General features: G+C 42.5%; 1 protein-coding gene across 2 annotated transcripts in view; it reads left to right on the top strand.

Annotated features, from left to right (window-relative positions):
* Nucleotides 1–6066: 6066 nt before the first annotated feature.
* The window catches only part of grik5 (glutamate receptor, ionotropic, kainate 5), a 111498-nt gene continuing 92263 nt past the window's right edge, over nt 6067–25301 (top strand). For both annotated transcript variants that reach the window (XM_050046866.1, XM_050046863.1), the window contains exons 1-3: nt 6067–6399; nt 6670–6840; nt 9971–12025. The gene's annotated coding sequence lies outside the window, so the exon portion shown is untranslated. The remainder of the gene's footprint in view (nt 6400–6669; nt 6841–9970; nt 12026–25301) is intronic.

Below are 25301 nucleotides of genomic sequence, written 5' to 3'. Positions count from 1 at the left end.
CAGACATCTCTATGGGCGATATCTCCAACACTCTGCAACTCACACCAAAACAATCTACACTGATAAATAGCACTACAAGTAAGAGGAAAAGAAGGTGTTTTTGATTTTGTGGTTAACTGTGGTTAAATATCTGAGGAGCTTGCTTCTTCAGCTACTGACTATTTCAACCATTTATCCATTACTTTTTAATTTCACTATTTAGAAGTTATTCATTATCTTAGCTATTTTTCAACCACTTATCCATTACTTTGAGCTAACTGTTTCAGCTTCCTTGCCAACTCGTTTTCACACATTCCTAATCACAATGTGATTGTGTGTTACCGGATCAAATCAAAATGTTTATTTTATCAAATGGGTTAAGCTCGCTACTCCACATTCTTTTTACTTACACCCCTGCAGAACTAGCAACTGCAAAAGTAGATTCACTGTTGTCAACTCTTGTCACGACCCCCGGCCACACACACACACACACACACACACACACACAAATAAATAAATAAGTGACCATATACCACTGCATTTACAGTACTCTTACCTTGCTATAAAATATAAATTAAATCTTTTTCCATTCTGCAATATATAGCTCGTAGATTTGTCTAGTTCCCAGGCTAAAGGTCTATAGTTATGCTGTAATAATCTGTCTGAAGGATACACTGCAAATGCTTTATGGCTACAATATCCTGGAGGTAAATTATAGTAAATCATTGGAAATAAGAAATATAGTCCCACAGTAAACTTCTATACAGTCACTGTAAACACACTAACCACTGAGTCCCCGGAGAAGTATTAAAGTCATGTTCTGTTGATGGCATTTTTATTGACATCTTGGCAAGTTGGAGTTGCTGGGCACAGCTTTGTTTCCAAGGTAACATGACTTAAAACTGCATTTCTTTTTTCTTCTGTATAGATAATAATTGCAGTGTTACTGCGCTATATTTAAAGTGGCAGTTTGTGTTGTAATGTCTTTTAAGTGCTGTTTGAACACTCTTCAATGGATTGATTCATGCATTTATATGCCACACTAATAATTTTTGCCTTTAGCGTTTCATGCAAATTACATCTCAGATGTGATCGAGACACAACTGATTTCATTCAGCACTAAAGTAACACCGCAGTATCTTTCTGAGGGATGCATTGTAAATATCACAGCAAAACTATCATGTAGCCATTAAAGGTCAAAAATTTTAGCCGTGAACATCACACATAGTGGTAATGCTACAGGAGAGGGAAAATATCATAAATCACGTTAAGGTCAGTGCACTGTATATATGTATGTGCAGTGCTACACAATATGTCTCTGCAAGACAAATTGTGCTGGAGACAGGCATGTTTTATTAAGTTATATTTGTATATACACTACTGGAGATGTACATGCAGAATCTCAAATGACAGTAGTGGCCTCTGCTTGGAGTGTAATATTAGTCAAAACCATGCATCCATATTTATATTTAACTTAGTGGTTCTACTGCGCTAGTATTAATTCATATTTCACACATGCAGCTCAGGAGATGTTAGGCTGTATATGGTTATGCAGTCCCATCTGCAACATCATGAAGTTGTAGATACACTTTATCAGTCTGAACTCAAAGCATCAACATTTGGTCTATCTATTGTTTATACCATTTAATATTAATGTTATCTGTTGCAGTGATTGATGCTATTTTCTGTGCTCTGCAAGTGACATTTTTAAATTATATACAATACCGTAGCTTTAGATTTTCCATCCTAATTAAAAAACATTTCACCTCTCGTGTGATAATCCGTCTTAAAAAATAAAGACTGAGTTAGGGGGCGTGCAAAAACATGATGTAGTTCTTTGTATTTGACTAAGTGAGCACACTTATGCAAACCTACTCAGTCTGCTACAGCTGACTTCCCAACTCTATTATCATATTGTAGTTATTAATGTATGATTGACCTATTTAAGTAATGGTATACATTTATCATTCTCTGTGCTTTGTGATTGCATATTTATTGCTCGCACGTGCTTCCTCTCCGCCCTCTGTCCTTCTCTTATTTTCTTTTTCTCCTTTTTCATCATCACTCCCTGTTCTGTCTCTCCCTCTCTTCCCCCCCTGCGACATAGCCTCTGTCTCTCTCTTTGCTGAGGTGGCTGTACCTGCTGTGACTTTGACAAAGTAGTCTCCACGCGTGTAGTGGTGTATTTCTCCCTCTGTGTGTATGTGTGTGTGTGTGTGTGTGCATTCGTGTGTGTGTTGATGCAAGGCTGCACAATAGTGTTTGTGTGCACGCGCTTCTTGCACTAGCTTCATTTTTAGTTTGCAAATTTGTCTGACTATTGCGTTTCTTTAAATGTGCACATTGAACACATGCAGCGTGCATCTGTGTGTGTGTGTGCTTGTGTGTGAATGTGTGAGCATACTGCAGCATACTTGCACCTACGCCCGCTGCTTATGTCATACTATATACTCATCTGTGTTGTGTCCTCCATTACACTTCACTTTTTTCATCCCTCGCTCTCTTGCTCACCTTGTTTCTCCCCATGTGCTCCTCTTCTCTCGCACTTCATCCACTCTCCCCTTTGCTCCCCCACCACCTCCCTCCGCTTGTCTCCACCCTCTCTGTCCCCTCCCTCATGTTTCCTCCTTCCTCTCTCTCTCTCTCTCATTGATAGTGAAGCATTTGTGACTAGAATACTGAGGAGCTAATCATTATTCCACGAGCAGAGTGCAGTGCTCGGGCAGAATGTCAATGCACCCCCCACCCCCCTTCCCTCTGTCTTCCCCTCCCTCCCCTCTTTTGCATGCTTTCCAAGCAATAGTTAACACGGGAGCCACATTTGTGTTCTACAAAGAGAAAAAGTGAGGGAACGCTCTTACAACGAATACGCATTCGCAAACACCAGGCTCGTAACACCTGCAGCGAAGTGTATGTGTAATGGTTGAGTAAGATTTACATTTGTGCTGTGGATGGTTATTTGGAGTGTGTGTGTGTGTGTGTGTGTGTGTGTGTGTCTATGTCTGTGTGTGTGTGCTACGTAGTTGTTATGTAAAAGCGCTCCACATCAATTTGTCAAGAGCAAAGTGGTGTGGGATGGAGATGAGAGAGAGACAGCTGTTGAATGCATATTTAGAGAAAGGAGGGAGACCAAAACAGAGAATGACAGCAGACTTTCAGTTAATACAGTGAGGCCTAAAAAAATCACCAGTAGTATTAAGTTAAATTGCCTGATTTTCTTTCTGAATATTGCTTTATCAATATGTACTTTAAACATAAAAAGACTGGGGTATAATCTGCAGACAGTCACTCTCACAGAGCAGATTCAGTGTCACCTAGTCGTGCTGAAAACCAAGAGAGGGGTAAATTAGACCAGAGGTGAATTAGACAACACACATACACACACGCTGGGACTGCGGGGCGTGTGTCAGTGTGCGTGATGGAATGGGAGAGACAGCACATGGAGACTCCTCCTGACTTCCTGAAAACTGCAGCTGTGGGTCACAGCCAGGGGTAAAGCTGTGTACGCAACCCTCCCAACCCTCACATACACACACACCACGTGCACCAAACCCAATAAAGAATTTTAGATTTGCAAGTCGGGTGGATGCAGAAACAGTCATATCCAAATGTCCACACACACACGCACACATACGCACACCGAAAAAAAAAAAGTCATGGCCTAAGGGAACCTCTGGCGTGACATGGCTGCCGTCTAACAGGCTCAAGCATGAGTGAGTAATAGGTGTTCCAGCACTGTCCGCCCACTGGACAAAGACATCTTGAGATGCGCATTATTTTATGAGATGCAAAGTGAATAGGTGAAAACACGATGAAGCATTGGGTGGGGGGGCTGTTTGAGACCAAAGCAGAGGAGACAGCTCAGCATTGTCACATACTATATTTGCTTCCCTGTTTGATTAGGGGACAGCTTAGTGGACGAACCAGAGTTGATGTATCCAAAGGCTCAAATCAGAGGGTATTAGTCAATATGGGAGACACAAATAGGCCCTAACTTTACATCACGTCACTGTGTATATAAGATATTCGGTTGGACCGGATCATTGTGGATTAATTAGCAATGGACGCACAGCAGATTTAGATGTTATTGTGTTAATTTAAAATCTAACAGCAGTCTTGTAACTGAACTCTTTTAAAATCTTAACTTACAAATATCACTGTAGGGCAACCCAGTGTTGTCACTAGCAATTAAAGAGCCACCTCATGCACAGAGTGACAAAATCAATGATTCAACACACTGTGGTGAGTTTAATAGCCTTGGAGGACATGAAATGCTAAGGGAGCATCGGGGCTGCAAGGTTAAGAAAAAGATCTATATTGAAAAGGCTACTTGGACCAACCGGAGCACCAGAGAGGAACAAAGGCATCATAAGGCCAACGTCCCAGTCTCGTTAGGGGGGATGAGACAGCGTAGCGTGATAGAAGTGGGATATGGGAGTCAGGCAGTGACATCATATAGTGTGAGCGGCTTCTCTGGAGACTGCTGTCTGCTTGCAGTGGGCTCATGCTGTTGTGGAGTTGTGCCTTATATGAGTGAACATTATAAATAGTGAGGAGGATGTCAGCTCCATTCAAGGGAGTCCCACATGAAGTGTCAGGGTGCTCTGGTGAGAGGAGAGAAGATTTTCAGCAATGTGTGACTGTACTGTATGTGTGCATGTGTACAACCAGTGGTGGAAGAACTATTGAAATCATTTATTTAAGTAAAAGTAGGAATACAACAAAAGTAGAAATACAACAATATAAAATATGTAAACTATATACTCGCTGTGCAGTAAGGCGCTTTACAGAGTATTGCCTTTCTATTATGCATTAATGTGAAAACAGCTTTTTAATTTTGTGGACGGTTAAACTAAAGATAATTTTAAGTACTTTATAGCGTATAAACCAACAGCTGTATCGTAAAATATCTAAAAATGCATCATATGTTTTAAGCTGATAACATGTTTTGTATGTGAAATTGTAATCTAAAGGGCAGCCTTGTGGCCTAGGCGTTGGTAATTGCCATAAACTGCAACATAACTGCATGTCATTCTCCAGCTGTCAGCTGCCCAATAGAGACATAAAATGCCCAAATCAAACAACAAACAAAAACATCTCAATAATCAAACACTGAACGTCCTGCATTCTGGTGAATTGTTATTTATTCACCAAATTGTGCCTTTTCTGCATCAATTTATGGTGTAAATGTCTGTTATTTTCTAAAACAAAATCCTCTGCTATTTCTGTGTTTTTATTGAGATGGACAAATGCACATGTTCTGAATATCAAAGGGGACGTGTACCCTGCGTTTCCCAAAAATTCCACTCCTGTGAGTAGATCTATTTAGTTACATTCCACCATTGTGTACGCCTGCATGCACATTTGATCTAATCTCCTGCTTCGATTGGATTTATGCTTGTGTGTGTGTGTGTGTTTACCTCCTCTACCCCTGGTTATGTTTGTGCATATCAGTGACATTATGTCAATATGTGCCCCAGTATCTGAGCCCAATTGCATGTTTACATCTGATTGCGCCGTGGGCGTGTGTGTGTATGTGTGTGTGTGGGTAGATATGTATATGTTTGTGTGTGTCAGTGCGTGATGTGTGTCATAGGGTATGAGGCAAGTCGTGTGGTGGTGTGATAGTGTTTGTCACCCTGAGCATGTAGCCATGTCAAACTCTGTCAGGGTAGTTTACCCTGGCTAGGGATGTAACACATCCCTATGATTACTCTCTCTGTTTGGCGTGTGTGTGTGTGACTGTTTCGGATAGTGTGTGTTTCCTTCATGGCCAGTTTTTTGCCTTTCCCCTTATTTCAAATGCTTATCGCAGAGATTGACAGAGAGAAGAGAGAGGGTGGTGGTGGTGGTGGGGAGGGGGGGGGTGAGTTGATATTCATCTTTGAGAAAAAATACCTAGGAGGGAGAGAGAGGGAGAGTAACGGAGTGGGTGCTGGGAAGGAGGAGGGAGGGAGGGGAGAGAGTGGGAGGGTGCCGTTTGAGAGAGAGAGAGAGAGAGAGAGAGAGAGAGAGAGAGAGAGAGAGAGAGCTGATTAGATTGGAGAAAGCCAAGGAGGTACGGGTATACTATTGAGCAAGGGAGAGACAGAGAGGCAGAGGGGAGGGTGACTAAGTGAATGCAGTTTGCCGTCGCGTGTCGCCACATCACAGCAAAGTCCACAGGCAGGAGGACGAATTGGAACTGAATCAACAAATGGATACAGAAAAAACTGGATGTACACTGCATATGAGGAGACAGTAAGGGAGGACGCCTTCGTATCCTTTTATCTCTGCATCAGATACTGCTGTGAGGAACCCACGGGGAGGGAAAGGAAAAATAGCGGACAACTCATTTCTCTCTAACACCCCTGGAAGCCGAGCAGCTGAGAGCCGGAATAGAGTCGACTGTGGGACTCGCTGGGATTGAATATATGCTCAGTAAGTATTTATATAGGCTGCAAATATCAGTGTGTGAGCGTGTGTATGTGTGTGTGGATTGATGCCTCTGGCTGGAGCACTGCCTCTGATGCTTTTTTCATGAAGAAAGAGAAAATAAGAGAGGAAGAAAAGAATGCAAATGCAGTTGTGCTGCAATGTCTCCTCTTTTGTGATATGCTCTTTGCATCACTGAACAGCTTTTTTTCTCCCTGCTAATTTAAACAACTACCCCAGACTTGACTCTGTGTGTTTGTGCCTTTTCCTCCACAGTGCCGGTGTGAGTGAGTGTGTGTGTGTGTGTGTGTGTTTGTGTGTGTGTGCTGATATTAGCAGCCCCATTGGTATTCAGCGGAGGGAGCTCCAGGATCTCGCTGCGCCTTTCCCCAGGATGGGATCACAGAGCAGGGATTGTGTTCGCCTGTGGAGAGCCCGCTGAAATGGGTGAGTGTCCGTCCTCCTCTTCCTCTTTTTTTCCCCCTCTCTATACATCCTCTTTCACCTCTCGTTTTCTTGTTTCTTATGTATCTGTCTGCCTCCTCGTCTTCATTCTGCAGTTAAGCTCAGAGCATTTTCACAACTGATGGATCTTCCCTTGGAATCCTTGAGTCTCTCACCCACTCGCACTGTCCAGCCCACCTTCCTACCACTCCCCCACCTGTTTCCCTCCATCCCTCCTTCCGTCCTCTTTTAATCCAGCATCCATCTCTCTTCACCCCCCCTCCATCGAGACATAAAGAGGCCTGTCCAGTTTGATGGATATGGATTAAATCTGAAAAGCTCACTTCAATTTGTTGCTTCTTCTCCCCCTCGTTCCCTCTTGCTTCCCTCTCTCCTCCCCTCTTTGGCTGTGTCACCCCTCCCCCCCTTTCCTCCATCCCTCTCTCGGTCTCTTCAAGCTCCTCTCCACATTCTGTTTGAATTCAGACACACCGTTTGAGTTTCTTTCCTGACACAGGCAATGAATGGAGATGCTGTTTGTGTGTGACAGGATTGCTATTTCTGTGTCTGTGTCAGTCATTTTGATGGCGTTTCATGTGTGTGCGTCTGTGACACAATGCAGAGAGGGCAGAGGTGTGTGTTCAGCCTCAGTGTGTGGGATTGGTGGAACAGAAGGTTATGAAGTAGATCAATGTGTTTAATTGCTTCAGGCACGACAGCTCTGACATGTCCACATACACACATACACACACACAACACCTAGACGCTGTCACTTGTCTGACACGCACCTTCGTCTCTACACTCCTTGCTGGTATACCTTCTGCACACCAATTCACACCCACCTACATCTTTTCACACGTGCGACACACACACATGCAGACACTGAGCAGTTACCTTACCAGTGAGCCAACACACACACATGGTCTTATCCTAAATGGTCCTAGGAGGATAGGAGTGTCACAGGAGGGTCATATCTATCCACACAGCAGTATTGATCGGAACTGTTACACTGAATGGCCCCTAATGTTTCATTTTAAATGGACCATCACCTCACTAGACTTTGGAAAAAAAAGCAAAGAGTCACTAAACCTTTTTAATGATTTCGTTTTGTTCTGGTAAATGAGACGATATTGTCACTGCGTGGTTGACATCTACGTTGAAAGCAGTGCATGCTTTTTCTGTGCTGTTCTGAATTAAGAAGATAGTCATCACTCAGCTATAAACTGTGGGCTTTTTGATTAGAATTCAAAAGTGACTTTTATATATTCAACAGGTGCAAACTGTTGCATAGTAACAGAGGCGAGACTACCTGTTGGGTAGTTAGGATTTGACATCCTGCTGCTATTTTCAGAGCAAGGCAATCTATTTAACAAAGGCAGTATGATTTATTAGGAAATGAAAAAAAAGAAACTCAACAGGCATCCAAGTCTGTGTAAGCCAATGTTAGGTTTGCCATCTGTCATCTGCATACATACCTGTCTGCCTGGAATGCTGTTAGTTTGAAGGGATGTAAGAATACATCTTGGCACAAAATAAAGGTACATGAATGTGAAAATATGCATCGTGGAGCTGAAAAATGATCAAAGTATAAGCTAGAGCTGATCAGTTGTGATCTTAAAAAGGAACATGTTTTTATTTGCATGCTTTAAATGAAAGAGAGCACAATCAAAGGCTAACGTTCTGACCTGTCAGAGGTCTTGAATGCTGCCTGTAGATTTTACAGTTTTAGAAAGATGTCCTCCTGTGACTCCCTAATCTTAACCCAGTTTTTGTAGAAATATGGAAATTGGGGTTTGTGTCAAACTGAGAATGTTACTACACACAAGTTCAAACATGTGCGCCTTTTCTGTATGAGGACATTCTCAACTACACATTTTTATTCTTCTGTTTATTTATATGTAGAATAACATTTCCCCTAATTTTACCCCTTACAAGTCCAACTTTGTTTGCAGTATATAAGTGTATTAAACTGTGATCCCTATATTGTGTAATACACTGAAACATGAGCTGACTGTTGCTACCCTCCTATTAGTTTGAGAGCCAAAGTGATCCCAGTCTATATGAAAGCTGCCATATTTTCACGGTGAACGAATTCAAACTGATGTGCAATTTGTTTGAACACGCCCTATGTAGGCTTATCGTAAAATACATTGTAGAATTAACTCTCCTTCACTCATTCGTGGTGCCTCACTTGAGTGACAAGCTAACATTGCTATAAGGCTACAAGTTTGCGAACAACCATGTCTTTCTGCACCATATCTCCATCCATGGTGCTGAATCCAAAATGCTCTCTCCAATTACCTCTGAGATGGTGTCATGATTATCCATTCAGCACAGCTCTCATGTCCCTCATTTCCTTTTTACGTCAGCAAAGAGAGCATCGACAGTTCACTGAGGGCAGCAGGGCATGCAGTGGATCAGAGGGACAGTGTGTTTTAGGAACAACCCCACTGGATTACAAGGCACATCCTATTGCTTTTCTGCATTGCAGAATATTAAAATCTAATACATCTTAACAGATAAAATATTTTATGTTTTCCCAAGTCGAAATGCTAGTTTGAATTTTGAATAAAAATGACAGCCTACACCAGGCTGTCTACACCCATCAAGTATGACAACTTGTACCTTACCAATGCTTTGAGCCTTGACTGCAGCCCTATCGCTGCCTCGGGCACATTAACCAGTCAGAGGCCTCTCTCTGGCCTTGAGTGTGCTCCCTCACATGCCTCTTGGACACTGTGGAGTGTGATGGACAGCAAACTTGGAATTGAAGAAAAAGACAGGAGATATGATTGAATGAAAGCAGGCTAGGTGTAGATATAAGATTGGATGTAGGGAATAGAGGAGAGATGTGACGGGGGCAGAGTGTTTGAAGATGAGCTTGTTTGGGAGAGAGTGAAAGGATCAAATCATAGAGTGAGTGGAGAGGAGGAAGGAGCAAACAAGCAGCAAAGTCGGAGGAAGAGTGACAAGGACGGAATAGACAGCAGGACGACAGGCAGGGTGGAGTGTGACGAGGAGGAGAATGACGTACGCGATAAGGCAGAGTGACACAAATGTCACCATGCTAACCTTTCCTGCACTCTCACTCGCTCTCCTCTCTACTTTGCCTCTCTTCTTCCCCTCCTTCCAGATTTGAAGCCTTGCAGAGATGGCCACCAAATGGGCAGCATGGAAGCCAACATACACCCTCCAGCGACTAGCTTTCCACACCTAACCGCCACCACCATCTCCAGCCATCAGCTCGAACCATCCCAGCGAGGGCTGAACCTGCAGAGTTGAGCCTGGACAAGCTCGACTGAGATACGAGAAGCCGTCTACGGGAAGTAGAGAAAAGCAGAGGTGACAAGCCTCAGAGGAGTTGACTTACAGCAAACCAATCAACCTGTTGAGCCTGCGATTGAGCTTCTAGGACTTAATCTGAAATGAAATAGGCTGCAGTGATGCTTGAGCAATGGTATGGAGCTTTTGGACATGTCCGGATTTATCGCCCGGATATCCTATCGAGATTACGACACTTTTGTGCACACCTCAGAGCTGGGCCACTCTTCCAGATTGGCTTGTGGGCAAAAGCGAGTAATTGAAAAGCCCCCCTCGAGAGGGTCTCTGTTCTGATTTGTTGTGGGGGAGGAGGGCTTTTTTTTTTTTTTTTTTTTTTTAAAGGAACAATTTCAAAAAACCCTCCTTTTATCCCACATTTTCTCCCTTTTTTCTTTTTCACCATCTTTCTCACTCATTGTGGAGAAATACATTATGAAGCAGCACCATTCTTCTTCATGCTCCCTCTGTGACGGAGAGAGAGGAGGGACAGACTGTCCAGAATAGATAACGAGCAAGGAGACTGGCACTGAGGAGAGGAGAAGGAGGGAAAAAAAGGCCAAAAAAAGAGAAGGAAACAGGTAGAGAGAGAAAGAAGAAGAGGAAGCAAGAAAAGAAAAATAGAGAATTAACTAGGATTGTTTGAAATCCTCTTGGAGACTGAGAGTCTCTTTCTAATTCGCCTGTGCCGTGTTGGAGGCTAGTTAGCGCAATGGGCAGAGGAGGGGTCAGGATTTACACCAGGGGGGGCACTTGAGCAGGAGAGTAGGGTTATGTCCCCCCTGCACCTGCCTGGTCTGTATCTTAGTGTTTGGCAGCAAGACAGACTGAAAGATGGCCCGGTAAACAGACAGCTATACTGACAGACAAGCTCTGAGGCTGGTGAGACAGACAGACAGGAAGACGGGTACACTGCCTATTCCAAGTGTCAGGCAGAGAGCCAGGCAGACACCCAGTGCCGGCACAGTAGACAGCGTGCGATTCATTGTCATTCTATGCAGTGTGTGAGGAAGAGACAGAGGGAAGGGAAGAAAGCAGAGACAGAAAGAGAGAAGAGGAGCATCCCTCTGTTTGTAGCTTCTGGAGAATCTCACTTCATCTGCATCCACCTCAGTCAGTGCTGTGGCAAGCCCATGCACTAAAAAAAACAGGCTGGGAGGGAGGGGGCTGTTACTAGAAAGGAAATACAGGTTGGAGTGAGAGAAGGAGAGATAGGGAGGCAGGCAGAGAAACAGAGGGAGAGAGCAGGTGTCGGAAATCCTCCCCTTCATCTGCTTGTCATTTACTCCTTTATGTTCTCTCGTCGTCTGGCGAGGTGATTGGTTTTCTGATGCCGGCATTCCTCTGCTCATAGGCCCCTCCGTAATCCAGAGAAAAACAAGAGGTGGGCAGACAGAGGAAAGCAAAAAAAAAAAGACAGCATAAAAGGAAAGGTGGAGCCCCATTTTGATTGACTAATTTTTCATCCCTTCCTTTTCTTATTTGTCAAGACGGGCTGTTGCTGTCTCCCCCCCCCCCCCTTAAAGTAAGAGATAGAAAGAAGAAAACCACCGGCCCAATCAATCCCTCATTTTCTTTGCACACAGAATCGAACCTCTCCTTTCATCAGTTGTTGATTTTTCTTGCCTTGCTCTGAAGGGATTATTTTCTCCATCTCAGTATAAACACTGGAATCCTCCCTCTGTACTCCCTCTATATGTCCTCACCCCCAGTGACACAGTGTGAACCCCTCTGACTCCCCCACGGCATACCCCCCCCCCTCCTCGGCTGAAGTGCAAAAACCCTGTGGTCTCAGATCTCCATGCCTGTGTTGACTCACTACTACAGCGATAATATGGCACAGCGCTTCTGATACCGTCTGATTCATTCTGTAAGTAGGACTCTCTCTCTTCCTATGTGTGTGTATGTATGTGATCACATGTGCTCTGCATGTCATTAGCATGTATTCAGCTCATATGTGCAGGAACAGGGACGTGGACCGTGTTTCTGCAGTGTTGGTTTTATGGTGTCTTCACAGCGGATTTGCTTTCCTGTGCTTCCTCTGCTCCAGGCAATTTGAGCGTGTGTGTGTGTGTGTGTGTGTGTGTGTGTGTGTGTGTGTGTGTGTGTGTGTGTGTGTGTGTGTGTGTGTATCTGCCAAAGAAAGAGATTTTGATCTTACAGCCAAGCTTACAACAGCATCAGAGTGGTGTCAGAAAGAGGCGAAGGAGGTGCCTTTCTCTGTGTGTATGTGTGTGTGTGTGTGTGTGTGTGTGTGTGTGTGTGTGTGTGTGTGTGTGTGTGTTCATGCCTACATATTGGTCCTGAGGTTAATTTGAACTAATTAGTGGTGAGTATTTTTGCTTCACAGAGCAGTTTTTTGGTTCTGTGTCAGTGTACTTGCATTCATTAGGGTGAGATGGAAGGGGGCTAAAACTGAAGAGGGTGAACCAGCTAATGAGAATGACTCGGATTCCCTGACTAGTTCTTTGTTGCCTCCATTTCATGTCTAATGCCCTGAGCATTACACCCCGGCCGCATGTCATTTCAGCGTCCTTTTATCTCCTTATGTGTTGCCTTGGATGAAACCGTAGACTGAGACCCAGCCTCTGCAATGTCCTGCATATTACTAAGCCCATCTATCTCCGCGGACACATCCACATCTTTATACACTCCCACAGTCACCAGGCCCTGCACCGGGAGACGCTCAATCAAGATAGTCCCTTCAAACAGACCAATGAACTGTGAATAACGCCATTACACAAACTCCCAGCTCAGAGCGTTACAGAGACAGAAAGATTGGGAGGGTGGAAAAAAAGGAAAGAAAAAAGCGTGCATGATAGAGAATGAAAAACATTCTGGAGATTGAAGAACAAGAGCAGAAGGGGAATGAGAGAAGAGAGTGTGAGATGGAAAGCAACAGAGAGGAGGACACATCGAGGAGGGAGGGTGAGAAACAGAGAGGAAAAAGGGAGTGCGTGAGTCTAGAGAGGCCGCGGAGCAGGAAAAGACCTCTGCTCCATGGGAGCACTCTGATGGGCTTAGCAAGGCCCCGCTTTGTTCACACTGTTGGTCAGCCTCTCAGAATTAAGATTACTAAATAATACGATTACTGCAGCTGCACACTGATAACACACTGCTGCCGATCCCCTTTGTCACTGTCAGAAAACCCAGAGAAGAGAGAGGAGGACTGGCATATGATGGCATCAAAGGCATGACAGTACTGACTACATTACATTGTCACAAGGGCCCTTGCTTCACAACATGGCTCCTCTGCTTGACGCTGAGTTAAAGTGGAAAGAGTTGGTGTGACTTTTGATATGACAAGTGGCCATAAACAAAAGCACACTGAGGCAGAAATAATATTAGCTGAGGTTTTCTCCTCAAATAGATGGATGATGTCATTATGTTCAATCATGTGACATAAACTTTAACTCGCCTTATCTTTTCTCAAGTTGTTAATGTTGCACTGTCAGCCCCATGAGGGACTAAAAAACAAGTTAACAGGGAAACCTCTCAGTGTATTACCTGATTCCACATGTGTGAACATAAACCAAGGCTGTCACGGTGAAACGTTTGCTCCTTATCTCGATGTTTTACACCGCATCCTCTGCGTGGGCTATTTGTTTCATGTTTCCACGCTTGACAGCTTTGACACGGATTCCCGCCAAGTTGACCTTGCAGTTTAAAGTGTAATAAAAGCTGAATTCCCAGGCTGTGTTGCACATCGATACGTGTTCTTCGGGTAGCTGATAAATGGTCTCACACCCCTCTGGAGAGGGGAAAAACAAGCAGCCAGCAGAAACCGCTGTCCAGTCCTGCTCAACGGAAGTAAAGTACAACCATCTGAAACCCACTGCTCCCAGAGTAGTGAGCTAATATCAGGGTTGGGCTGGGCTCAAACCCCCTCCTATGAAATATGAAGTATCTCTGCTCTTCTCTCAGCAGGAGAAACCATTTGCCTGCAGAGCTAAAGATTAGCTTGGAGCAGGAGACAGAAAAGATGCATTTAGCATGTGATGGTATTGTACAAGAGTAAGAAATAACAAACCATAGCACAGGGCACAAAACAATATCAATGAAATATGACACGGCACAAACACGGAGCTTAAAACAGCCCGAAAGCACTGCAGGATGGCAACCATTCGCTTCAGTTTCTGTCCATGTGCCGCACATTTGTCATCTCGTGGAGGTTTCATGTACATGTCATGCAGAGTATTTGCTTCTGTGACATCAAATGAACTTTGACCTCAGGCCTTCCCCAGCTGAGCCCCATAGTCACAAAATAACTGTGTGAGTCACTCCTTACAACCAGTACAGCTCCAGTCAAAAAGCATGCATGTTGAATTGCATGCACTCTGCTCAGCGAGCCCAGACACGCAGAAACAGAAAAGGCAATATGGAGATGATGCGCCAAATTATCAGTTACGTGTCCGTGTCATTCGGTCTCCCCTTCTTAAGTGCTTTCCACAGCAGCAGTATACTGTGTTGTTAGAGTGTGCTCTGATCATTTCACTCGACTTGGTCCAAATTGTGGCGGCAATGCACACGGTTCATAAGATAATCTTTCGCATTGGGTTTCAGAGCTTCCCATTGCCCCTGCTTGTACTGGTTGGGTCCTTTCAGATCAGCGATCGCATCATCCCTCAGGGTTAGATTTTCTAATCGCTGGTGTAGATTTTTCTTTTTCTGGTTGCAGCTTTTATTGTCCTTGACAATATCATTCCTTGATGATTCTCCGCTTATTGTATAGGCAAAATAACCATTGTCACATTGTCTGCATCATTAATAATTTTACAGTTTTTTGTTGGGAACAGCTGTTCTTTCTTCAAAGGTGGTCACCAGCTGTTATTTCTTTAACTGTGCTGCAATGTAGCAGGATGTGCTTCTCTAATAGGTATACATCTAAAGTGTTATCGCGGGAATAGATAATCGTTAGACTGTTATCAACGCTGAATCCATCATCTTCTGTGACTGTCTTCTGCTATCACACCCCATGATGCCTCTTGCGTGGCAGTTCACCCCTGAAGTGTCTCAGACAGCCCCTGCTCCAAAGAGAGCGGGGCTAATTTGGGATATGAGATCTCCTCTAACACTGAGCAGCACTTCAGTTTTCGTCTGCCTTCAATCCCCGCCGCTTGACCACCAGCGCGAGGCACTGCAGCCTGCACTAAACCTTTGCTCCTGATTGCCTAATGGAGCACAAAAAATGGCCCTGTTTGCTTAGTCGTTTGTCCACTCCTGCTTGCTTCAGGCTAGCTGGCCTTGGGGGGAAAGATTGACTGTGTGTGTGTGTGTGTGTGTGAGGAGGATGATGAGAAGAAATGGACATTAGGACACACATGCCCTTTCCATAATGTGCTCCCGGCTGGGCTGTTTGGCTGGCCATAAAGTGAATGCCGCTAATGGCCTCTCAGTTAATGGAGTCATTAAGATTGGATTGCAAGAAGATAAAAGCAATGTGTATAATGTGTGTGAACCGGGTGGAAGTGTGATCGTTTGTATACGTGTACTGTTACTGTAACCGCTTTGTGTATTTCTAGTTATTTAGTGCTTCAGTAGATACACCCACGACAACACTAAAGGAGGCAGTGACACTCTGCTGCATTAGCATTAGTAGAAAAGGTCAGTATTCTATCAGTGTAATTGTAATACGGTCTGAGGCTCAGGTGATCAGTCCTGACCCGGCTCGTCCTAATCAGCCGGCTGGCGGAGGCTCAGAAAGTCACAGCTATAATGTTTCACCGCTAGATTGCCGCTGCCTTGTGTGAGTGTGTGGAAGTGACAAAGGCCTAAAGGCTTGATTTGAGGTCATTCCAGGACGTGTACCCGAGAGAATATAGCAAGACTGGCGAAAGGCATTCTGGGTAGTGTTGCGTGTTGTTTTCATGGTGGCATGACTGCTCATTAAGTCTGTGTCAATTTCTTGATTCTTACCAGAGGGTTCGCTCATGTCACTGTGCTCATCATGTTTTAAGCCTCAGCTGCGGCCCAGCTCGCCTCATTCACTTGTTGTATTCAGTGAAATGCAGCCTTTATTGCACCACAAGGGGAAGCTAGTTTGTAGGCAGAATTAACATTAAATCGCACGATAAAACAATTAAAACAGGATAGAAAACTCTTCATAATTAGGCCAGACAGAGAGTCAGTAGTTTGACTCCTCAACTTTTTGTATATTCACAGTTGTTTTTCTCAACTTTGCAAAGAAAAACTTTTTTAAAAACTCAAAATAGTATTACTACACTGTTTACAAAATATTTCACACTCACAAATCTTTGCCAGCCTCATGGGTAATACCCATATATATCTGTCAAATGGTGTCAGACCATGTATCAGAAGATCAGAAAATAAATTTCAAAGTGAAAGAGCACACCTTTTTAATCTAATCAGTTACTAAGCAGACGCAGCCCGTAGCTGGAAAATGGAGTCTCAGCAGGGGATGTCATACTGCAATCACTGATCAAACCTGTCTGCAGACCCCTGAGGAGGCCTGAGGGGGTCACTCTACAAAATAAGAAAAACTGGTTTAATTTCACTGTTATTTTATTGCGAGGTAGGATAGTGAGGGCGTATTATGTTCATAACTGTTGTGATCAGATACTTCATTATCATCACTCAGCACAGTATGAATAGTTGTAAATTATAGTGGATTGAAATTACACGTGTATTTGTTTGGGGAGCCTTTTGTGAAGATGTCTGAAAACCCCATATTTAGACGGTGTTATTACAGCAGAAGAGCAATGTCTTTTTATTACAGTGTGAGCTGAAGCCCTCTGCAAGCAGTCTTGTACTGTTCATCCACTCTGGAACATTTCTACATAATTGCTTTTGTGTGAAAAAATTGTTCAAAAGTCATTCAGGTAACAGCGTTGTCAGCCTTGGTCTAGTGAGTCTATTTTAAATTTTAATGTTTCACTGTTGCTCCTGCTGAGCGGCAGTTTGCCTGACAGTGTAATAATGACACTCATCATGATATCTACAGGTATCGCCTCACTCTGAAGCCGATCATTAATATATGTAGGACTTGGCTCAGCTCTGCGAGACTCTACAGCAGTGATCAGACAGAATTTCCACATATTTTCTCAAGTGTACCTGGACAAAGACTTGCTGTTAGAATACTAGTGGAGTTGAGGACCAGCCATGTCGCGTTTGACCTGAATCATCTTATACTATATAATGACGAAAACTTTGTCTGTGTGTGGGTGTGTCTGTGTGTCTGTTCCACGTTTTTCTTGTCACTGACTTGGTCAATCCATGTGAAATTTGGCACAGTGGTAGAGGGTCATGGGAGGATGGGAATAAAGCAATATGCCTCTCCTCACAAATTTGCCTCAAGAACCGATAACTTCTGGTTATATAGATTTTCCGCCATTTCGAATTTTTTTTAAAAACACTTCAAATCGATCTCTTCCTAGGAAGTTTGACTGATCTGCATGAAACTCTGCAGAAGTATGAAAACTTACTAAAACTGAGCTTCTATAAGGCAATGAATATTGCGGAGGGCGTGGCTCATCACATAAAGGTGTATAACATCTCAAGGGTTTCACCGATCACCACGCAACTTTGTAGGCATATGACCACACATAATCTGAGGGGACCCCTCCATTATTGACCCCATCAAACAAAATGGGGGCGCTAGAGAGCTCATTTCTTATCTAGGCCTAACCGCCATATGGATTTTTACTAAACTTGGTAGATATGTAGAACAGGACGCCTCAAGGTGACTGGAGAAATTTAACTCTAATTGGCAACTGGGTGGCGCTATAACAACAGAAAAATGCTTCAAAATGGCTAAAATGCGACCGATCGCTGTGGCTCCCCCTGTGGACCAGTGTTGTTTTTTCCCCTAAGTTTTGCTATGACTAAATCATGGTATGGTATGTTGTACATAATCACGAAAACTGTCAGTGTGTCATTCTGTCAGTCAGTCATTCTGTCTGTCCCACGTTTTTCTACTCACTGACGTGGTCAATCTATGTGAAACTGCACATAGGCATTGAGGATTGGACTAGGTAGAAGGTGACAAAGCTACCAGTGGGTACGGACTAGTTATATAATGAACAATAAAACATGAAATGGACTTTGTCGTCAGCAGTGATAGAAAAAGTATTCAGATCCTTTACTTAAGTAAACGTACTCTTTGTGCAGTAAGACGGATCCTGTCAGTGTTTTACTATTACATAAGATGTTTTGGGATTATTATTACTGCTGCATTAATGTGCATGTTGAATTTTACTGCTGTAAATGTTTAAGGTTGTACTAATTTTAATTCCTTTTTATACTGTTGGGTAGTTTAATCTACAGCAATGCATCATATATAAGATTACCATCTTTGTAGCATGGCTGCCTTGTGAGAACCATGTATTTCTGAAAAGTCAACTTTTCATGCTGTCAGAAAAACAGCTCCTTGTGATGATGCATTTTTCAGCTGATCCAAGAAGATTTTTAAATAGTTGATTTAGCTTAAGAAGGAGACTTTTCTTAACACATAAAGTAAAACCTAACCGTTTAACATTTACAATAACCAAATTTGGAGATACATGGTTTTCATTGGATAGGAAGGGTGTGAAATTGTAATCTGAAATCAAGTCAAATTCAAATATTGTCTCTAAGATAAAGTGGAGTAGAATTTTTGTACATGCCAATAAGTAGAAATGAAGTACAGTACTGGAGTAAATATACTTAATTACATTTAACCACAGATCTCCATCTCACCCGAGTCACACAACAAACAAAGCCTCTCCATTAAAGCTGTCTGTCTCTATAAATAATGTTAATACATCACTGTGCACATAGAGATTTTTGGCTTCTGGTTCAATCCTTCATCACATAAGGTTTTTCACTGTAGTGATTTTCTATGAGAAGATATGTACATAATTTAGGTATGTAGCAAGTGTCAATAGACCATCTTTGCTTGGACTTAAGGAACAATTTGTAGTGTCATGAATAATACACAGCAATCAATTTTGCAGAATAGAAAATAAATTAATCATAAAAAATAAAGATTTCACGTCACTAGTCCGGGATGTCCACGACAAATGTCCCAGTGATAGATTTTTATGATTGGAGGTTCCCATCTCATATCCTCACGGCTGATTTTCATCTTAACTTGACATCGACAAAACATGACACAGCATTTTCTTAGGAAATTACATCTAATATAAATGTACATTTCATTCTAGGATGTTAATGAAATCACTCACCTGAGAGTTTTCATCTCTTACATCACTATCAGAATAGTTTGGTGTTAAATCATCCGTATGTACGGTGTTTTCTACCTGGGCAAATGGCAGACTCAAGCACATGTGCCATCCTTTTGTTAAAAAAAAAAAAATCAGTAAATTTTAATTTGAGTAGCAAGAGGTTGTGACTTTTATCTCTTCAATCAGTCAGCCACCCAGGTTTTTCCAGCATTTGTTAATAAGACCTATAAAAGCCAAAACGGCAGCCTACTGATAGCACATTAAGGCAAGGCAGGTTTATTTGTATAGATTCTTCCAACAACAAGGCCATTCAAAGTGCTTTACACCAGGCATTAAAACACGATATAAAAGACACAAAGTGATTTAGAAAGACACAACAGGATTTTTAAAACACCATAACAAAATAATATAGGAGATAAACTTAAACTAAAATAGAAATGAGACTAATCAAAAGATAGGATAAAGATTACAGTGCGGCTACAGTGCAGTGCAAGATATGAATAAATAGTCCCAAGTTTAACCTAATAAAATGCAGTGACAAATGTTATAAAAACAGATTTAGAAACGGTTATGTAGTGCATAACTCTGAGCGCTCCTTCTGTGTTTAGTTTTGAATGTAGGGACAGTAAGCAGACCTGCCCCAAACGATCTGAGAGGTCCGGATGGTTCATAACAGCAGGTCAAAGATTTCCTTCAGCCTTAAGCCATTTAGCACCTCATAAACCAACAGTTAAATTTTAAAATCAGTTCTTTGACAGACAGGAGGCCAGCGTATAGATCCAAAAACTGGGGAGGCGTGATCCACTCTCTGGTCTCAGTGAGGGCTCGGCAGCAACTATCTGATTGACCTTTTAGCGAGGCATGCAAAGACAGCGTAATAGAAGTTGAGTTGACTGAAAATAATCACATGGACAGATTCTTCGAAATCCTGCTGAGACACAAGTCTGTAAATTTGTGATATATTCTTAAGGTGATAGAAACCAGAGTTTTGTAGTTGTCTTATGTCTAATGTTAAAATTTAGGTGACTCCAGGGCACCCAGTCGCTTAGTGGGTGGAGCAGGTGCCCAAATACAAAGGCACTGGTTCGATTCTAGCCTGTGGCCCTTTGCTACATGTCATCCCCCTTCACACTCAGACTATCCTGTCCAATAAAGGCGAAAAAATAATTTTAGGTGACTACAACAGAATTTTTTTCCCGATTTGTGTTCTTAAACATTAGACTTCAATTCAAACTCAATGCTTGTATGGGACCACAGTCACCTGGGGGTATTGCCATATAAATCTCTGGGTTGTTGGCATAATTATGGTACGATAGTTTTTTTTTTTTTTCCATAATCTGCAGTAATGTGAGCATACATATGCTGAACAAAAAAAGTTTGCACTGTATTCAGATGGCCTGTAGGTGTTTAAGAATGCAGCTCAATATGAGGAATTCAGCTGAGGAGCAACACATCTAACCCGATTGGGAGATAAATGTTGGCATTGTAGGTTTCTGCAAACCACGGACATGTTACACTTATACATTATCATGTAGTGGATATGTTGAAACTTTATGTTTCGACAACGCTGTGGTTAGGTTTGGGCATCAAAACCTTTGGCTTAAAATACCTACTTTTGGAGGCACTATCCCAGCAGGAGATGCAGCGATGTCTTATTAAAAACCAACTACTTTTCATGGCACCATGCCCAGTGAAAAAACAACAAACACCCACATTTGAAGGCTAAAAGGCCATAGGAAATACAGTTTGTTGTTTTTTTGGTCTTGAGCGGTGGTCTGCAGCTTGGCAGGTGTCTCGCCTAGAAGAACGCTGAGGACGGCTATGAGCTGAAATGCGTCTGTTTGACTGCTGCTGTGCAATCCATTATATCAAAAGTATTATACTTATTAGTGAGTGCTGTCGGGTTTTTCTACTTCGCCTAGGAGATGTGCCATCTACCATCCCCTCTTCCTCCTGATGACAAAGTCAGCTCATCTACTATATCACTTTGGCAACGCTGATATACGTATGAAATGTAAAAATGTAACGTATTCGTGGTTTGTAGAAATGTACAATGCCAACATTTTCTTCTGGGCTGCAAATATCCCATAAGACACCTGCTTGCACTGAATAGGATTATTGAACAAAATGGCACCCTCACCTTCTTTCTTATACACTCCAGCTTTACTCATAAACTGAAGTTGTTTGCCGTTGACTCAATGACAACTGCTTCTTTGTGATTCAGCCAAGTTCCAGTTTAAAACATAAAATCAAGATTGTGCTCGGTAATTGAGTCACTGATTAAAAATGATTTGCCTGCCAAAGACGTAAATGAAGCTAAATTTAGTGCGTCAAACATAAAAGACGCCGTCTGTGCTTCTTATCAAAATATAGGCTAAGGCCCAATTTCATCACCACGTTCCACGTTTTGCCCTGTGTCTCATCATCTTCACAACACTGGTATTTTGGGATTGTGAGTCAAGAGCTTGTAATCAGCTCCACCAATCAAAAGTATTAACATGCAAGTCAGTTCCAGCTCAGCTGCCTCGGTCCAAATGGTGATGCAGCAGTTGATTATGGGCTACTGCCTGATTTAAAACTGCTGAATATTTAATTGACTCAATGAAACATAATACTCCAAATGGGCTCATATCATGTCGTTGTAACTGAATTTAAAAAATACAACAGATGTGATTAATTAACTCATTTGGGGTTTATGGACTTTAGATTTCCACTCATGTGTGGTGGGTCTGAAAAATATGGCAGCATTTTTTCCACTGAGTCAAAATTTGGCTGCCCCCGACTGCAGCCACATATACAGGAATATCTCAGATAGACCCAGAATCAGGTTTATTGCCAAGTCGGTTTTCACATACAAGGAGTCTGATATGGAGCACTATTGCAAAAAAAAAAAAAAAATAGTAATAATAAATGTAAAGAATAAAAGAAAATTCTAATTAAAATATTTTTAAAAATACTATAAAATATGTACAATATATCTGACTAAAAATAAAAGAGCTGGAAGTGGTAGTTATGTGCAGAAATGTGCAAAATATTGTCCAAGGTATGGGCAAAGATAACAATATTATCTGCATCATTGCCTTTATGGGGTATAACTTTCAGATTAACTCAGATGTAAAATGGTAGCCTGTGTATGATGTAAATTCAGACACCCAGGGAAGGAAGTGTTGACTGTAATTAAGCTCATATGGAGGTGTGCGTGACATAAAGTAAACATGCTGCGCTAAAGCAAAGTAACTCTTTAAACGGTTTGACACCTTCCTGAGGGCGATACTTTTCTGCTTCACTTAAGCTAAACAATAGCAGCGCATCATCCAAGAGGCTCAGTTAAAATGAAAAACAATTCTTGTCTCTGCTTCAGTGGTACTTGATGTAATCCACAGAGTTGTTTGACCAGTGTTTATTCCAAGTCCTCCTGAGCTATTCACTTGCTGAGGAATCAAAGTCTAAAGCTGGGGTACTTTATCTTGTGCTATTCCCTGAATCTCCAAGTGCTGAGGTGATTTTTTTACTTTCCCCACACTCAGACATGTCACAGTCACCTGAAAACAAAATGCTACACGTGTGCACAATTAACTGCATTTGTACACAAGAAGATTGACGAGGAGTTTGTCTTTTCACATGCGTGAGTGTAAGCATGTGGTGTGTCTGTTTTCATGAACATCTGATGTAGCTTGTGTGTGTGTGTGCTGTGTTTATGCTTACCATGCTTGTATGTGAAATATAAATGTTGCGTAGGCGTCTTTTCCGTCTGTGTCAAGACGAGTGATCTGTCAAGAGCCGTACTGGGCTGCCTTATGTTCATAATGGTTCTCTTGAATTCCATACATGATGGGGGAGGGGCGGGCTTCGTCTGCATACTGCCGATGTCATGGTCAGTGTTGGTGTGTGGTCGATGCTAGAATCAGTGGGCTGCGTACATGCTGAGATGCACAGAAGACTTCAGACTGCTCATGAGACAGTCTTTGATCCAAAGTAAAACAGGCTGAGAGAGCAGATACTCCTCCAATCCGCACAGGTGATACCAGTCTATTAGCACCTGCAGTCTGCCTCAGCTCTGCTGTTTGCAGGTCAGGAGTAGAAAATAGTATAAGAAAGTCAGTGGGATAACTAAGGATACAACATATTGTGTGCCTTACTTAAAAGATGCTAGATTAAAGCTGTTAAGAACTGGGTATTAGTGAGCAAATTGTGGATTAGGAATAGATTGTCGGTATTATATACGAGGTGCTACGTTCATTTTATTTGGTAATGGCATCTAAATCTGCAACAACAGCAGAAACAAGCTCTAAACACAACACTGACACATTATCTCCTCACAAAGCGGATATGGTGAATGTGTCAGCAAACACTTGCATATTTAAACACCCTGCAGAAACATTAGTATTCAGTTTAAGTCATCTGGCCACCTTGTGAATGTTATGTTTTTTGTCTCCACCAGCTCCTAATGCCCCACTATGTCCACGCACTAGTCACTACCTTCGTCTGTCATTTCAACCCAGTTGCCAGAAGAAAATTCTGCATTGCAACTTCACGCTTCTCAACAACACTGTGGTGACGATGTGGTTAGATTCAGGCACAAAAAACACTTGGTTATTGTTAGGAAAAGATCATGTTTTGGCTCAAAATACCCACGTTTGGTGGTACAGAAGCAGCTGGAAAAGCAGTGATGGGTCGGTGAAAAACAGCCAGGTTCAGCTGCACAAATGCCACTTGGGAATGCTGTCGGTAAAAATCATCCAGGTTTTGTGCCACAGTCGCCACTGTGAAATGCCACGATGTGCCGCTAAAACACCCAGGCTCGATGCCACAAATGCCACTGAGAAACACTGTGATGTGCTGCTAAAAACATTCAGGTTCTGTAAAAAAAAAAAAAAACAGGTTTGCTACCACACACACCAGTGGAAAAGCTGCAAAGGGTTGCCAAAAAACAAGAAGTGCTATTGTTTCGACAGGAAGGCAATCCAGGCACTCCGGAAAAATATAGAAAAACGAGGAAAGATATTTTGCTATATTCTTTCGAAGTGCCTGGACTGCTTTTCTGTCAATCCTGTTTTTTCCCCGACACAAGGTTTTGGTCTACATTTGTATATGCAGAGCAACCAGTCATCTCTCCCTTCTTCAAGTGTTATTGTTTGTTGGTTTCTAACGGTCTGCATTGGTCTGCAGCTTGGCAGCTAGGTGACACACCATCCAACACCCCCCCACATCCCGATGACAAAGTCAGCTTATATATTGCGACACTTTAGAAACGTTGATGTGATATGTATGACACAAATCAGACATATTCGCAGTTTGCAGAAATCTACAACGTGAGCATTTTCTTCTCTCGACTGGCCTGGCTGTTTGGTGCTGGACAGGCTGCATACAGTAGGGTTTTAATGTATGAAAAAGCTGTGTCCTTCATTTGGGAACAACACTGATGAGCGCAAACAAAGATGTTAAAATGGGGAACTGCAGTCATGCGATAATTCTCTGACTCAGAACTACAAATAACCCCTTTCACATTACATACAGCAGGTCTAACAGGACAGTTGGGAATAATCTGCATAATACATCAGAAAATAAGACGCCCTTTAATCTGATTGTATCCTGGTAGAAACACATGCCAGGCAGCTAATTAGCAGTTACATGTTTCCCCAGTGAAGATTCATTGTTTAGCCCACAATGTCAGACCTTTGGCCACTCCGACAAATGAGGACAAAACGCAGAGCCATTATTTGCACTGCCTGAAGATTTGTGTAACCTCGGCCCCTGATATCACCATTTTCCAATTTCGCCATCCAGTCTCAATGAGACATAATCAGTCGTAAGCAGTTGGCCGGTGGCACTCGTTGGTGATATCCTGTCTACTATAATAACAACACCGCCTCATAAGGGGATAACCTGCCTTATTGCTCGATGGATTTACATACAGCAGGTAATCATTGTGACCGCGAGCTATCTGTGACTGATGATGTGTGT

The sequence above is a fragment of the Epinephelus moara genome, chromosome 6 (genome assembly GCF_006386435.1).
Source record: "Epinephelus moara isolate mb chromosome 6, YSFRI_EMoa_1.0, whole genome shotgun sequence".
In the NCBI taxonomy this organism is placed as follows: Eukaryota; Metazoa; Chordata; class Actinopteri; order Perciformes; family Serranidae; genus Epinephelus; species Epinephelus moara.
The sequence above is the reverse complement of the archived record's forward strand: the minus strand, read 5'-3'. Positions and strand labels throughout refer to the sequence as shown.